Source organism: Octodon degus, unplaced genomic scaffold (genome assembly GCF_000260255.1).
Source record: "Octodon degus isolate 3935 unplaced genomic scaffold, OctDeg1.0 scaffold00117, whole genome shotgun sequence".
Taxonomy (NCBI): Eukaryota; Metazoa; Chordata; class Mammalia; order Rodentia; family Octodontidae; genus Octodon; species Octodon degus.
This window is the reverse complement of record NW_004524693.1, coordinates 5,113,866-5,127,787: the sequence shown is the minus strand read 5'-3', so window position 1 is coordinate 5,127,787 and position 13,922 is coordinate 5,113,866. Positions and strand designations below refer to the sequence as shown.

The window sequence follows — 13,922 nt, the reverse complement described above, 5'->3', positions numbered from 1 at the left end:
CATCCAGGGACAATCACTAAGATTTGTTATTTTTGTTGTTGGGTTAAGAGGAGCTTAAAGGGGAAGTGCCTCTTCATTTGAAGTGAACCTCTGACAACATTTGCAAATCTTTCTAGAAAGAATATGACAGCACATCCTCCACTACCACCACCAATTCTTCTAAGGACATAATATGGCCTGAGTAAAACAGGTAACATAACACAGATTCAAATTCTAATAAAATACTGGTTGATAGGGTAACCTAAATAAATGATTTCTCTTTTGACTTCTATTTTCTTACTAAAAAAAAAAAAATGAATGGTGTGTGACCCACACCCTTCCCTCTTATAGAGACTCAAAATGCATTGGAGAGAATCTGTCATGTTAAGTACTCCAATTAAACACTAAGGAGAAATAATGAAACTTTTAATCTAAAGAGCTGATGTTACTGATGAGAATGGACATAATGTCACACAAAAAATCACAATAAAAGTCAATTTAATGGGCTTTAGGTTTAGTAAATGAAAATCCTGGATTTCTGGCTCCCAGGTCCTCACTTTTATATTAAAAAGCCTCTGTTCTTTCTAGAAACATGAATCCCCTCCCTTAGTGGTACAGCAAATGACCAAGAATATGTGCAGCAGATGTACAATGGTCATCTTTTCTCCTTTCTCATTCTTTGATGACTATCACTCCCTAGTTTCCAAGTCTGTTCAGCAGTTTCACTCCACAGCTAACCCTCTAAAAAAGCTTTTAAAATCCCATTTATCATACTCTTTAGGGAAATACATGCCAACCACCAAAAAGCTGGGCAACTTGCCCTCTAGTCTCCTTGCCCAACCTCCCAGTGGCTTTTTGAGATTCCTTCATTTGAACTGTCAAAGTAGGATTTTCTCTCAGGTTCACAATCATAACATATCAATTGTTTGGTGCATGAAACTGGAGAAGACTATCAAGCTACCTTTCTTCTCGAAAAAAAAAAAAAAAAAAAAAAAAACAGAAAACAGGAATGTTTGTCGTTCAAGCAAAAATCATTTCCAACTCCCTTCTACAAGGAAGGAAATACAGATATTCAGTTTCCCCAGGCCCAAAAAAGTGTGCCACCCCCTCCCATGCCACACACACCCCACCCAGCATACACACATGGGCACGCACAGGCACACACACATACACACACACACACACACACACACACACACACACACACCAATAGTCCATACCTATTTCTGCTTTCTTTTAGGCTTAAAGCCTTGATCAGGATAGGGAATTCTTGCTTATGGGCAGCTCCAGAAACCGCAGTGGCAGATTCCCTCTCCCCTAACACTCAGGTTCAGGGTAAGCGCCGCCAAGAGTCCAACCACTGGTCACTCTGAAATGTTCAGGAGGGGGAGGGAGGGAGAAATAAAAACGTTGTTTCTATATTGCCACCAACAGCCAGCAGTTAACTGAACCACTCCTTCCAAAGGAATGACTTGTTCTTCCAGCTGCCTGGCTTTTAAATGAGTGGCAGAATCCATCTCCACTACAACAGAAAAGAAACCTCTCTGTCTAGCGGGTAGGTTCAGGAGGTTATGCCAGTCTCCAGGTGATGGAAATACTCAGGTCTGACACTAGAAAGAATTGCTCCATTCTAAGCTCACAGCCCCAGAAAGTCATGCTAGTTGGAGTACTGGGTGATAACAAAAGCCATCTGTTGTTATACTACGGTACAATCTTCACATTGCCATCCATACCAGGGCAGGCTCACAAGGCTCATTGCCCTAACTTCCATCAGGGAAGGTAGCTATCACAAGGTAGCTTGAAGTAAAGTTCCTGATTTGTTTGCCTTAGTCTCAGATGGGCAGAGAAAACAAAACTTATTTATAGTCAAGTCATTCATATTTTTTACATATTGACTATTGTAGACATTTTCCAGTCTCATGCTAGGCAAAATGAGGACTACAAAGACACACAAATATACTTCCTGCCCTCATGGAGCTTACAATCTGATTACCTGATTGATGCACCACCCATTTTTGTTGGTGTAGGAAAGTTGACCACTCTTCTCAGTCCAGAACTGCAACTCTTCTCCAAAAACAAGCTGCTTCTACTTGCTTTCTCAGCACTTTCCCTGCCCCTGAATTTCAGCAAAGGCAATATACTAGACTCACATAAGTTAGTGGAGCAGCTAACTCCCCATAGATATGTACTTGAGAGGGTCCTCATTTACAAATTCTGCTTTATCCTTTTAAAAAGCCTTCTGATTTCAATCAAATGGTTATAATACTTGGGAGTTTGCGTGAGATGCACATGAACCTAGCCATTACTTATTCATCTCACTTGAAGGAAAAGCTCTAATTGGCACCAAAGTATCCATCTGAGGAGCAAACATCTCTATTTTGGAGACATGCCCACAATGCTCATGATTTAAAAAAAAAATCACAAAACCACATAATGATGAATTTAAAATGATTTCTTTGCAAAGTTGCCAAAGATAAAGTGAGCAGACATAGAATAAACAAACATGGCAATTTGTCTGTCCATCTTGTTTTGGCCCAATCTAAAATCAGGATCAGAGGCAAAATCATTTTTAATCTGCTAAGTAATTATTTTAGGTTGTCTATCCTTAATTTCAAGGCAGTGGAACAACTTTTAATAGGAATCAAAGCACGACTGTTAACAGATCTTTGGTAAATAACCAACGTGTTTCTATTGTCCAATTCTGAACAAAACATTTGCCTTTTTTTCAGCTAAAAGCCAGAAAACAGTGCAAATCTTTTAAACTTGAGCCGTTGGAGAGAAACCACCACACAATTCTTTCCGAGAACTACTTAGATTCTTCCTCATGCTGATTGAGACTTTCTTCTCAAGACAACCACCTCCTCGTTGAAAAATGCTTTCCTGTCTAAAATCTTACTTTCTTTTTTAAAATTTTATCCTCTCTTTCCTCCACATCCTTTTGAAAAACTAAGTCACTTTATGTTAACTGGACACAGATTGCTCCCCACCCCCACTCCAAGCATTTTTGGTTTCTGTTTAACAGAGGAAAATAAATCAGCACAGGAAAGAAACATTGCATAGTCCTCTCCAGCTTAGTGCTTTTTTTTCTTAAAGAACTTATGTTGCTATACATCACAAGTCACTTAAGAAAGAAAACACAACTCTACGTACTTATTAGAGAAAGGAAAAGAAAAATTCCTTGTCTCTGGCACAGGAAATAAAATGATAGGAATTTCGTAACTTGTAATCCACTCACAGCTTTAATCATGTCACTAGGAGAGGTCTGACATCACCTTCAATCAATAAAATAACCTTGCTTCTCCTGGACACATAGACTGTCTCTCAGAGTATCTGACAGGAAGAAGAAAGGAAAGCTGTACTTCTGTTTTAAAAAGTACAATATGAATCCATATTCTGCTCTTCTATAACAACTGGGCAGCAAAGCCAAACTAAATTCCCATCCACTTGGCAGTCACTGGCCTCTCCCAGTATACCTGGGAGGCTGGGCCAAAAACATATTAGTGAGAGACCAGATTTTTCCCAAGCCAAGTCCCCAAAAAATCAACATTACAAGGCATCCAGCACAAACAAAATTTCCAATTTTCAAGTAAGTTTTGCAATATGCCTATAAGACCTCCTTTCTATCCTTTCTGCCACCTTGTCCTCCCAGTCTTCTGCCACCCCTCATGCCAACAGCCATAGTGACAAATTTAAGTGTAGAAAAAATGCTTCTGCATTAAATTCTGGTCAACTTGCTTCATACAATTTTATTCCCAGCTAAATGCAAAGGAGCTAGTTCAAAGTTTCCTTGTAACTGTGTCCATGTATTTGTGAATAGGAACAAACACACACACACACACACACACACACACACACGCATGCATGTGCATGTGCACAAAAAAGCACATACACACACACCCTCACAGAAAGTGAGAAACCCCAGTGAATTATCATGTCCTCTCAAATTGCAGACCCAAGTGTCCTAGAAAATACCTTTCCCAACAACTTTTTGACCAAGGATACAAATTCACTTCCTTAGGGAAGTAAAACACAATATTTATTTTGTAGGTTATCCCTAAACATGTGATAGGTAATAGGCAGTAAAAATGTCATGGTTAAAAGGCTTAAAGACAGACATCTCAAGTACAAATCCTGTTCTGTGACTTACTAACTGACCTCAGACATGTCTCTTGGCACCTTCAGTCTCAATTTTATCATCTGAAAATACAGACAATGGTTCTCCTACCTCATAGGGTAGTTATGAAGATGAAGGCAGGTAATCCATGGAAAGTGCTAAAGCACAGAGCTTGGCACATAGTAAAGACCCCCAAAAAATAGCAATTGTAACTAAAATTTCTAAGTAGCTTTTCTTTAGAAGGCTGTATCAATAATATGAAGTAAAGTTATGTCTTAGAAACCTTTATTTATACCACAGTCTGTTGTGTAGAAGTCCTTAGATCATCAAAGACCTAAACTGAAAACTCTAGGTGACGACTTGGTCATCCACTCCTTTCTTTCTATAAGGTCATGATTGATACCAAGACTTTAAGGGTTCAGAGCCAGCACCAAAACACAGCTTTTATAACTCCTAGATGAAGAGTCCTTCCTTTGCAGTACATTATCTAGCATTATCAACTTGTACATAGAAGATGCCTAATAAATATATATTAAATTGAACTAATCCTGTTTTTAAGAGACTATAAACTGACTTAATGTTCCCATCAACTTTCCAGGTCTATTGGAAATAAATTGATAACAGCAGTAGGGAGAATTTAAACAGGTGAGAAGGCAGTGTTTAGCTATCAGTATGACAGAAAATCCTTGCAAAATCTCTCTTCTTTAGGCCAAAACATACAAGGAGATCTGAAAACAACACAAATTCTCACCAATCAGTGTTGCCAGGCCCCTATTGTAGGTCTCAGGAATCCATGATACCAACTTGATATTTGTACTTACTTAATCCTGTTCTGGTTTAAGGAAATACTTATAAGACAGAGTTGGTTTCAATTCTTTGCTCCTATCTCTACTTCTGGCTAGATTGAGCTGGAAAATTACTTTAGGAAACAGCAAGGCCTTTCCATTTCCAAATCTTAGTGACAGTCAGTTTCAGAGATATGTTACTACAATGGTAACTCAAAAGCATGGTTATTTTTAGTCCCAATTTTACATAGTTATGCTCCTATACATATAACTTGAGCACATTAATAGGCTACAAAGGTGACTGACCTTAAAGCGGACACCAGCAGTGATATACTGAGTAATAAGTAGGAACTTGTTACCATCCCCCTGCCATCTCCTGTCAAACAAATTCATTCCAGAGAACCATACCACACTATCATATCCTGTTTCTTATTGTATAAGAAGAAGATATACAAGGAATCTTCAAAATCAGGAATCGGAGGTAGAAAGACTGCAAGTTTCACACTAGCCTAGACTATACAGAAAACTTCTGTCCCAAAGAAAAAGAACAACTATGCATAGAAACTTCTTGCTTTACCACATTTTCCTTGACTCCAAAGTAGAACACCCATTTTTATTATTTATTCTCTATTTTATAAGGACAGCATGCAAATATTTATATCAAAGAAAATAAAACCCTTATTATCCCAAAACTTCAATTCAAATATTGTTAACAACATATAATATTCCTTTCTCTTCCTCCTATGTGTTTTTACAAAGCAATGAAAAATGTACATATAATTTTGGCTCCCACATTTATTTCACTTTATCATAAATCTTTCCTCCACGTTGTGGCATTAAGTCCCTAAGGAACACTGTAATGACTGTGTAGTAGTCCATAAAATGAATGCATCAAGATTCTCTCATCCAGTCTCCAATTATTAAGACACTTAAATGGTTTCCAATCTTGTGCTAGTCTAAATAATGTTACAAAACCACATTGTGATTTAGCCTTTTTCAGTATTTTGGAGTTTTTCCTAATGATGGAATCCCAGAAGGGAAATTAATGGGTCAAGGAGTATGACTGTTTTTATACAGCCCACTAGAAAAATAAAATTAGCAAAATGCCAAAGCTCCATGAAATCTCCCCCTCACTTAATGAAAAGCCCTCCTGCTTTCATTTCCCCACCAGGTCTGAGACAGGCTCCAGGGAAAGAGAGGCTGAGAGAAGCAGTGTAGTATCCTAGTAGCTTGCGAAATGGCAGAATGGAATGCAGGCTCCCCTGTGAATCCAGCTTGCATGCACTTGCCCCAAATTGCTACTTGGCCAAGAAACTAATTAGTAAAAGCATCAGGTGGGTGAAAGCAGGTTCACAGCCTATAATGGCTTATATCATCTTTCATTTTTGCCCTCAGACAAATCTGCCAGTCAGCTTAAAGACATTCAGGTCCAGTGACCCAATCTGCTACACTCTGAGAATTCAGCTAGATGATCTTCCTCATCAGCATACCCTACAAGGTATTTTGCTATGCAGAATTAAATATACATGATCAATGATTTTGTGTGCTATGTGTGTAACTTTATGCATAGCTTGAATTAAGGTGACACTTTTAGGGTCAGTCCTTTTTTTGATATAACATGGCTAAGTGGCACCTGTCTTAAATGGTAAATGTCTTAGAGACAGGTTTATTTGCAGACTCAACCATAAAAGTCATCCAGTCCTAGAGTAGGTATGGTGGCAAACCAGAGGTGTCACTGGCTTAGTGAGAACAGCCATGACAGGCACTCGTTTCTTTGCTTCTTTGCTAGAACTGTCAAGAAAGGAAAGTTCTATTTTTCATTACTCAACCCTCCTTGCCCCAACTATCTATCTATCTATCTATCTATCTATCTATCTATCTATCTATATCCGGGCTTTGAACTCAGACCCTTGAGCTTCCCAGGGAAGTACTTATTCTACTGAGCCATCTCCCCAGCCCCCCTCCCTTGCCCCAACTATACTCAACATGGAAAATGAATTCGTTCTTTTTCTGGACCCCTATTTTTCTCTCCACTACTGCACTGATCACAGCATATTTTCTTTTTTCTTAATAATTTTATTGAGAAACAGCAATGAGTCAGTTTCAAAACCGATTACTAGCACAGTTTCAATAATTAATATATTGCATATTGTCTTAGTGGTTATTCATTGTACATGATGCAGACGTGATATCCTGGCCATAAACACTATTAGGACAAATCTCTCTATTCATTCAATTAAGAGAATGCAGCTATATATCTATTGCAACTATTTTGAACATACAGGTACAAAAGGGTCGTTCATTTGAATTCTCCTTTTTTGTTTAGTTTTGTTAGAGAAGGGTATTCCATTGTCATTTAAATATTGTAGGTGTGTGAATTCAGCAAAATATTCCAATATAGTCCAGTAGTCCATAATAGTAGTGGGTTTTCTATAAGACTGGCAATGTCAGAAGTTGCTGACTTGAGCCTTTTACAGCTCAGCATATTGATATGGCTTTACTTTTTATATTTCGTTTTTATACTTTTCTGCTGGATGGTTAAGACCAAGATAAAGCAAGACCTATATAACAAGAAATGTAACTTTTGTTATGTGATAAGGTCAGTCAAATCCCCTCAGGATTTATCTTAAACCCTGTACAGCAGTATGTAGATCCTTTGTCAGTGTCAGCCATATGGATGAGTCACAGCCATTGCTTGACCAGTTTGCTCTCTGTAAAAGCCTATTCAGATGGATAGTGAGGTTAAGCTCAACTGCCTATGTTGTAGGATAATAATAATAAGCTTCATTCTCTTGTGGAAGATTAACAACCTAAGTTTGCAGACTAAAAATTAGAGAAAAAGAAGGGCTGCAAGGATTGCCAACATTTTGGCCCTAGCCTTTCAAGGTCAGTGAAGACTCAGGACATAGGAGAACCTGTACTGTAAAATCCTGTAACTCAGTTATGTCCCAAATTTTCTGATCAAGGAGATTGTGGCGGCTCAGGGGAAAGTGATCAATGATGTAAAGTATGCCTAAGGAGAATCACATGGAGACAGCATATTTTCTACAGGCCATTTAGAGAGCATTTACTATAGAAAGACACTATGCTGGGTGGCCAAAAAAAAGTAAGAAAAGAAAAGAGACGCACGAAAAGAAATGAAGAGAAAAGAAGAGATGAGCAGTCCAGTCCTCCACAAGAACCCAGACAAGCAGAAGAGGCCTAATGTAATGAAGAAACAGGGCTCTGAGTCCATAGCTCTGGTGCATAGTCCTCTGAACACCACAGAAAAGCTTCCTGGAGGGGAAGTGCTGAACTTAGTAGAAAACATGGAATTTGGTGACCAACTTGATGTCAGTGACAGGTTAAGATATATCTTGGAGACTCATTATCATATTGCCAACAGCTAAGTTCCTAAAAGCAGGATGAATCTTACAGAGTAGGATACGAATAGAATGAAGGATAAAACTAAAGGGGTTGTAAAGATAGCTCAGGGGAATAAGTGCTTGCCTGGCAAGTGCAAGGTCCTGAGTTCAATCCCCGGTACCACCCCCCCCCCAAAAAAAAAAGAAATAAAACTGAGGATGAATCTCTGAAAAAGAAAACATTAAAGAGTCAGGCACTTTCTAAATGTGCTTTTGAGAGATTCTTTCATTTATTCTATAGCTTTTCTCTTCACATTTAATATATGTCCTAGACTAAAGTATTGCTCCAGAGACAGAAGGCCCCAGCTGCAATGCAAAGAGGAAAAGAAATTAATTCTCACCAGTTATGCTTATAAGTGTACAGACAGAAATTACAGTAATGAGTTGATCCAGAAATATAATTGGAAATCACTGGACTGTGAGGTTGTTATAGGCCACAGGCTGCCTGAATGATTTTTCATTATATCTGTCCCAATATCTAAAACATCAGCTGATACATAAAGTATGCTTAATAATTTCATATTGAGTCAATAACAAATTCCCAAAGATTTTGCTAAAGGCAGGATCAAAAGAAAAGGAATTAAATACATGGAATAACAATATTACCTTTAGTTTTTCAGCCTTCTTTCTAAGGAGCCAAAAGCCCCTTCCCTCTTGTTCTTCTCAGCAATTCTGTGCAGAAAAAAGGCACATGTGATTAATTCCACTTAAGAACTGGAGAATCCCAAGTCTGGAAAAGATAGCTAACAATAACTAAATTCACCAGAGTTTCAGTATTGTTCACGGGTAGAGCCAGGATGAGAACATGTGTCTTATAACTTCCTGTCCTGTCTTTTTATATGGCAAAACCCTCCACAGATTGCCTCTCTGGTTTTTAAGAGGTCAATTCACGAGAGAAAATCATTCCAAAAGCAACCTCCTTCAACATTCTTACAGGATCTTGAGCAAATGAGTGTGCTGTGCCAAAAAAAAAAAAAACTAAGACATTTCCTAAGCCAACTTTGGGATGGCTAAATATAATTCCCAGAGGTGCTCTGTAACAAAATTGGACAATTCTTATTTTGCTATACCCGTTTTTTAGGAAGCCTCATCTACCTTTAGCCTGAGTTTTGTGTGTGACTTGGCCTCAGATGCTGACTGCAGGTGTGGCATCCAGCAGGTGCATGGACACGTGCCAACATTTCATATCTTCATGCCAAAGGGCTTGAGTCACTCTTCTAAGGCAGAAGCAGCTCCTCCTACTGCTGCTGCTGATTTTGGAGCACCTGCAGCCTAGCCTGACTAAGTTGCAACTGCAAAACTGAATGGAGACCCTGCCTTCCCAAGAAATATGGTGAGGTCATGAAGCCACATATCATATAACCAGCCAACTTTCCCACTAGCAGAAACTAGTGTAGGCACATACCATCAGGAAACATATGCAATGAATGACCATCCTGTACAAGTTATGGAACTAAGAAAGACCACTAGCAGGCCCACAATATATAATGCACGACGAGAATCTACTCTGTTGCAATAGGCCCTAAAACCTCAGGAGCTAATACTCATCCCCCTAAAAATGTAGTAGAAAAAATCTGCTAGGAATCCTATGATCTTATTTCCACTGTAATCCCTGTTCTTTAGGCTACCAAGGGAGAAGTGCATAGCCTGATCACAAAAAGCACCAGGTCTGAAAACTCATTACATAACCCTCACCAAGACTAACTGGCAGACTGAGGAGCACAGAATTCTCCAGGTAGTAGAGAGGGTCATCAATATTTTCTTAGCTCCACAAAATGTTTGTTTCTTAAAAAATAATCTGCCTTCCCCAAACCCACTTTCTTCCACTATCTCACACATGCACACAGCAAAGAGAAATTAATTTTAGAAGGAAAGAAAATCAAATATTACCTTAATAAAATGGTTTATTATGATTAGTGGTATTTCACCAATTACCACTGGAAACAAAAAAAAAATTAATATACTTTGGTTTACAGCCCATGGTCCACAAAGTAAAACTGGTTACTGAACTAAAATATGATCATTGTATATAAATGCAGCAAAGAAAAATATCTAAACTGAAAACTTAAAATGCATTAAAGAGAAAATTAGATTCCTTCAAAACAGGCAACCTAGGGGCCAGAAAAATAGCTCAGTAGTGTAAGCGCCCACTTAGGCAACACAGGGATTTGATCCCCTACATGCCGTGCTGGCCCCGCCCACAGGCACATTGTGCCGGCCACCAAGTGCAGGGATGGTGGTGCACACCTATAATCCCACCACTGGGGATGCTGAAAACAGGATGATCACTACAAGTCCAAGCTGCGTAGTAAGACCCTGTACTAAACACATTTAAAAAAAGCAATCTAGACAATTTTCCCCATCTGTGACTTTTATCATAGTTTTCCATCACATGGAAAAATGTCATTAATTCAGTGTAAATCTATGCCCCTTGAAAAAGATCAAAATGAATAAAGGATTCACTAATTAGCTTCCTAATGGGGAAGGTTTTAATTGAACTATTCTATAACAACCTTCATCAAAGTTTCCAGGGCAACTTCATAAAAGGATGTCAAATCTGGCCCACATTCTTTATCCCCTTAAAATAATTCTCAATACACAGAAACACAGAAAGCTGATTTCTCTTCAATACTGTTAACACTCAGGCCACTACATTTTCTGATGTCAGCAATCCCCTTCCCACAAATATTCCAAGTATGCACCACCGTCATTCTCCTTTCAATTATGTGGTTTCTCTGCTCCTTTACTGATTGAGTCCAGGCCTCTTGGATAATGAGAAGCATGTGCATGAAAAATATGGCCTTAAAAACATATACATCAGTTTCATCTGCATTATAAAAGGGGAGGGTGTATCATTTGTCCATATCAAAGGATCAAAATGTAAAGTTTGTTATGAGATATTATAAGAGGAAAAAAAGATCAGCATCAATGCCCTAAGGAGGGGGCAGTTGTAATCTAAAGCAACACCAGAAAGAATAAGGAAGCCCCCCCCCCGGAAAAAATTACCCTTTCTAGTTTGGCAACATTTATATTTAACATTATCTTAATGTTGCCTTGGGGGTATTTAAGCTCTGACATACACATGGAAATAAGCCACGAATTGTACAGCAAGCATAAATATTCGATCATTAATAAAAACCAGCTGTGAAAAAACACTACAATGGCTGTGTTTCAGTTACTGGCTATCATCAGTATTTGTCATAGGCAAATATTACTCAAAACTTTCTCCATTAAAACATACACAGAAGTTTGTTTTACTCTTCAACATTTTGAAGGAGCTTTGAAGAACTCACTGACCACTGACTCACTAGAGTGCATTCCAGTTAATATCTCTTTTTGAAGCTATTTTTCATCAGTCTGACTGTCACTAGAATCCTCTTATTTTCACCTCAAGTTACCACAGAGTATGAAAATGTTTAATTATTTTTCAAAAAGCTGAGAGGGTCAATAATACAAACGTGGCGCCAATCTTAATTATAGTCAGTAAGGCAACAGAGTACCAAAGGGCACTAAATGCTATAAGAGAGCAAAGCTCATTAAAAGTGAACACCTGCTCTGGGACCCTGTAATAAGCCCGTTCTGCCATCATGCAAACACCTTTCATCCAATGACCTCAAAGCATGTGCCCAATATGAAGCATGCCTAAACACCTCTGTGAAGTATTAATATCCTTGCTTCCCAGAAGGGTAACTGGAGCTTAGAGCAGCTAATTCATGTACCCTTGATCACATGCTAAGTCAGAAAGCGACTGGGCAGAGAAATCTAGCTCCAGACTTCAAGTCACATATGTTAATGCCACCTCATAGAGCTGCGGCAATAGTGAAAGTGACTTCACAAATACCTACACAAGCCTATTGAATTCTGAAGAATATATTTCTGAAGAATTATCTGAGGATGTATTAACAAATAGATCTATTTGTGTTTTTCCATGAACACATATTACAAAAGAAGTACTCATGCACTTCACTTGGTGCTTCATAAGGAGCAAGGATAGTATCTCAGCCAGGTTGGGCCACATAATGATTTCAAGGCCAACCTGAACTGTGTAGTGAGACTCCATCTCAAAAAAAAAATCTTACGTTTCTATTCTGGATAAAGAAATCATTTAATTTATGATGAGCCACTGGTTACCAAGAACAAATCCATCACAAATTGGAGCTCACATGTATGCTATTCGTTATTCTCAAAGGAAAATTAAGTCTATAGAATTAAACTTTCCACTGTACTGTGAAGACTTCAATGGTAGACTGCATTGTGTGGGGGACATGATAGTATACCTACATATCTTTTGTCTACAGTCCTTAGTTTCCTTACTATTTTTTCAGTCTTATTTAAACATATTTGTTTTTATAGCACATGTTTGTAATACAGAACACTGAAGTTTGTTTTTGGGAACTGATATATGCATACAACGTATTTTTTTTACTCCTTCTCTCTTTTCACCTGATCCCCTTCCCATAAATTAAGCACTTTATTTTAAAAGCTGTGAAACAAGCATAACTGTGCTTTCTCACTTCTTCTTTCTCCTTCTGGTGTTTTCACACTCTTCCTAAATTTTGCTGTATGGATGGAATACCGTGATACAGTGATTTAAGAATCATTGTCAATGATTTAGACAAAGTAAACAGTGGGCTCCTACTCTGTTTTTGTTTTGTTTTGTAGTTTAAAATGAATGGAGGGGTCGGCCAGATAGCTCAGCAGACTAAAGCACCTTCTGAGGCAGAGTGCAGGGACAGGAGTTCAATCCCTGGAATGCCATGCCAGCCCCATCCCCGGGGTACACTGAGATGGTGATTGAGACTGGGCATGGTAGCACCTGCCTGTAATCCCAGCACTTGAAAGACTGAAAACAGGAGGATCACTACAAGTCAGATCTGTGCAGTGAGACCCTTTAGACCCTATACTAAATATAAAAAGAGTAAAAAGAAGTCAGAAGAACAGAAATATCAGCCTTGCTATGTGCAAAAACAACCGCATCACAGAAAGTGTCTAAGAATTACTTACTAAATAGTCTCTACAGGCATTCAAGAAACAAATAAATGGGATTCTTCATACATATTCACTCAGGTTCTGACTCCTTTTGCCCACAGGTTTATAAAACTATGTCTTAGGTGAGCTCATATTTAAAAGCAACATCCTATGGTGTTAGCTATTTAAAATGCATATGAAGGGCTGGCCAAATAGCTCAGCAGATTAAGGTGCCTGCAAGCAGGCACAGAGACCAGGATTCGATCTCTGGGCCTTCCCTCCTGGCCCTGCCTCTGGGACTGCTGAAATGGCAATTGAGACTGAACGTGGTGGCGTGCACCTGGAACCCCAGCTCTTGGGAGGCTGTAACTAGGCGGATCACTATGAGTCCAACCTACTAGTGAGACCCTGAACACCCTGTAGACCCTTCCTTAAAAAAATACATATGAATATGGTACAAAGATTTTGTAATTTCTTGTTATATAGGTCTTGCTATATCTTGGTCTTAACCATCCAGCAGAAAAGTATAAAAATGAGGTATATAAAGTAAATCCATATTAATACGATGAGTTGTAAAAGGCTCAAGTCAATAACTTCTGAGGATAACGCACTAATATTATAGACTGCTAGACAGTGTTAGATTATTTAGTTGAATTCAAACACCTATAGTAT

At 38.6% G+C, this 13,922-nt stretch overlaps 1 protein-coding gene across 5 annotated transcripts in view; it reads right to left on the bottom strand.

The window, feature by feature from the left end:
• Amot (angiomotin) overlaps positions 1-13,922 on the bottom strand; it is an 80,283-nt gene that overhangs the window by 61,783 nt on the left and 4,578 nt on the right. For 2 of the 5 annotated variants that reach the window (XM_023699885.1, XM_023699887.1), the window contains exons 2-3: positions 8,889-8,954; positions 1,200-1,348 (exon numbers count right to left, since the gene is read on the bottom strand). The exons of 1 other annotated variant lie outside the window; for it this stretch is intronic. The gene's annotated coding sequence lies outside the window, so the exon portion shown is untranslated. Of the gene's footprint in view, positions 1-1,199; positions 1,349-3,214; positions 3,310-8,888; positions 8,955-13,922 lie in introns of those variants that run through there. 2 more of the 5 variants (XM_023699886.1, XM_023699889.1) reach the window with 2 other exon arrangements.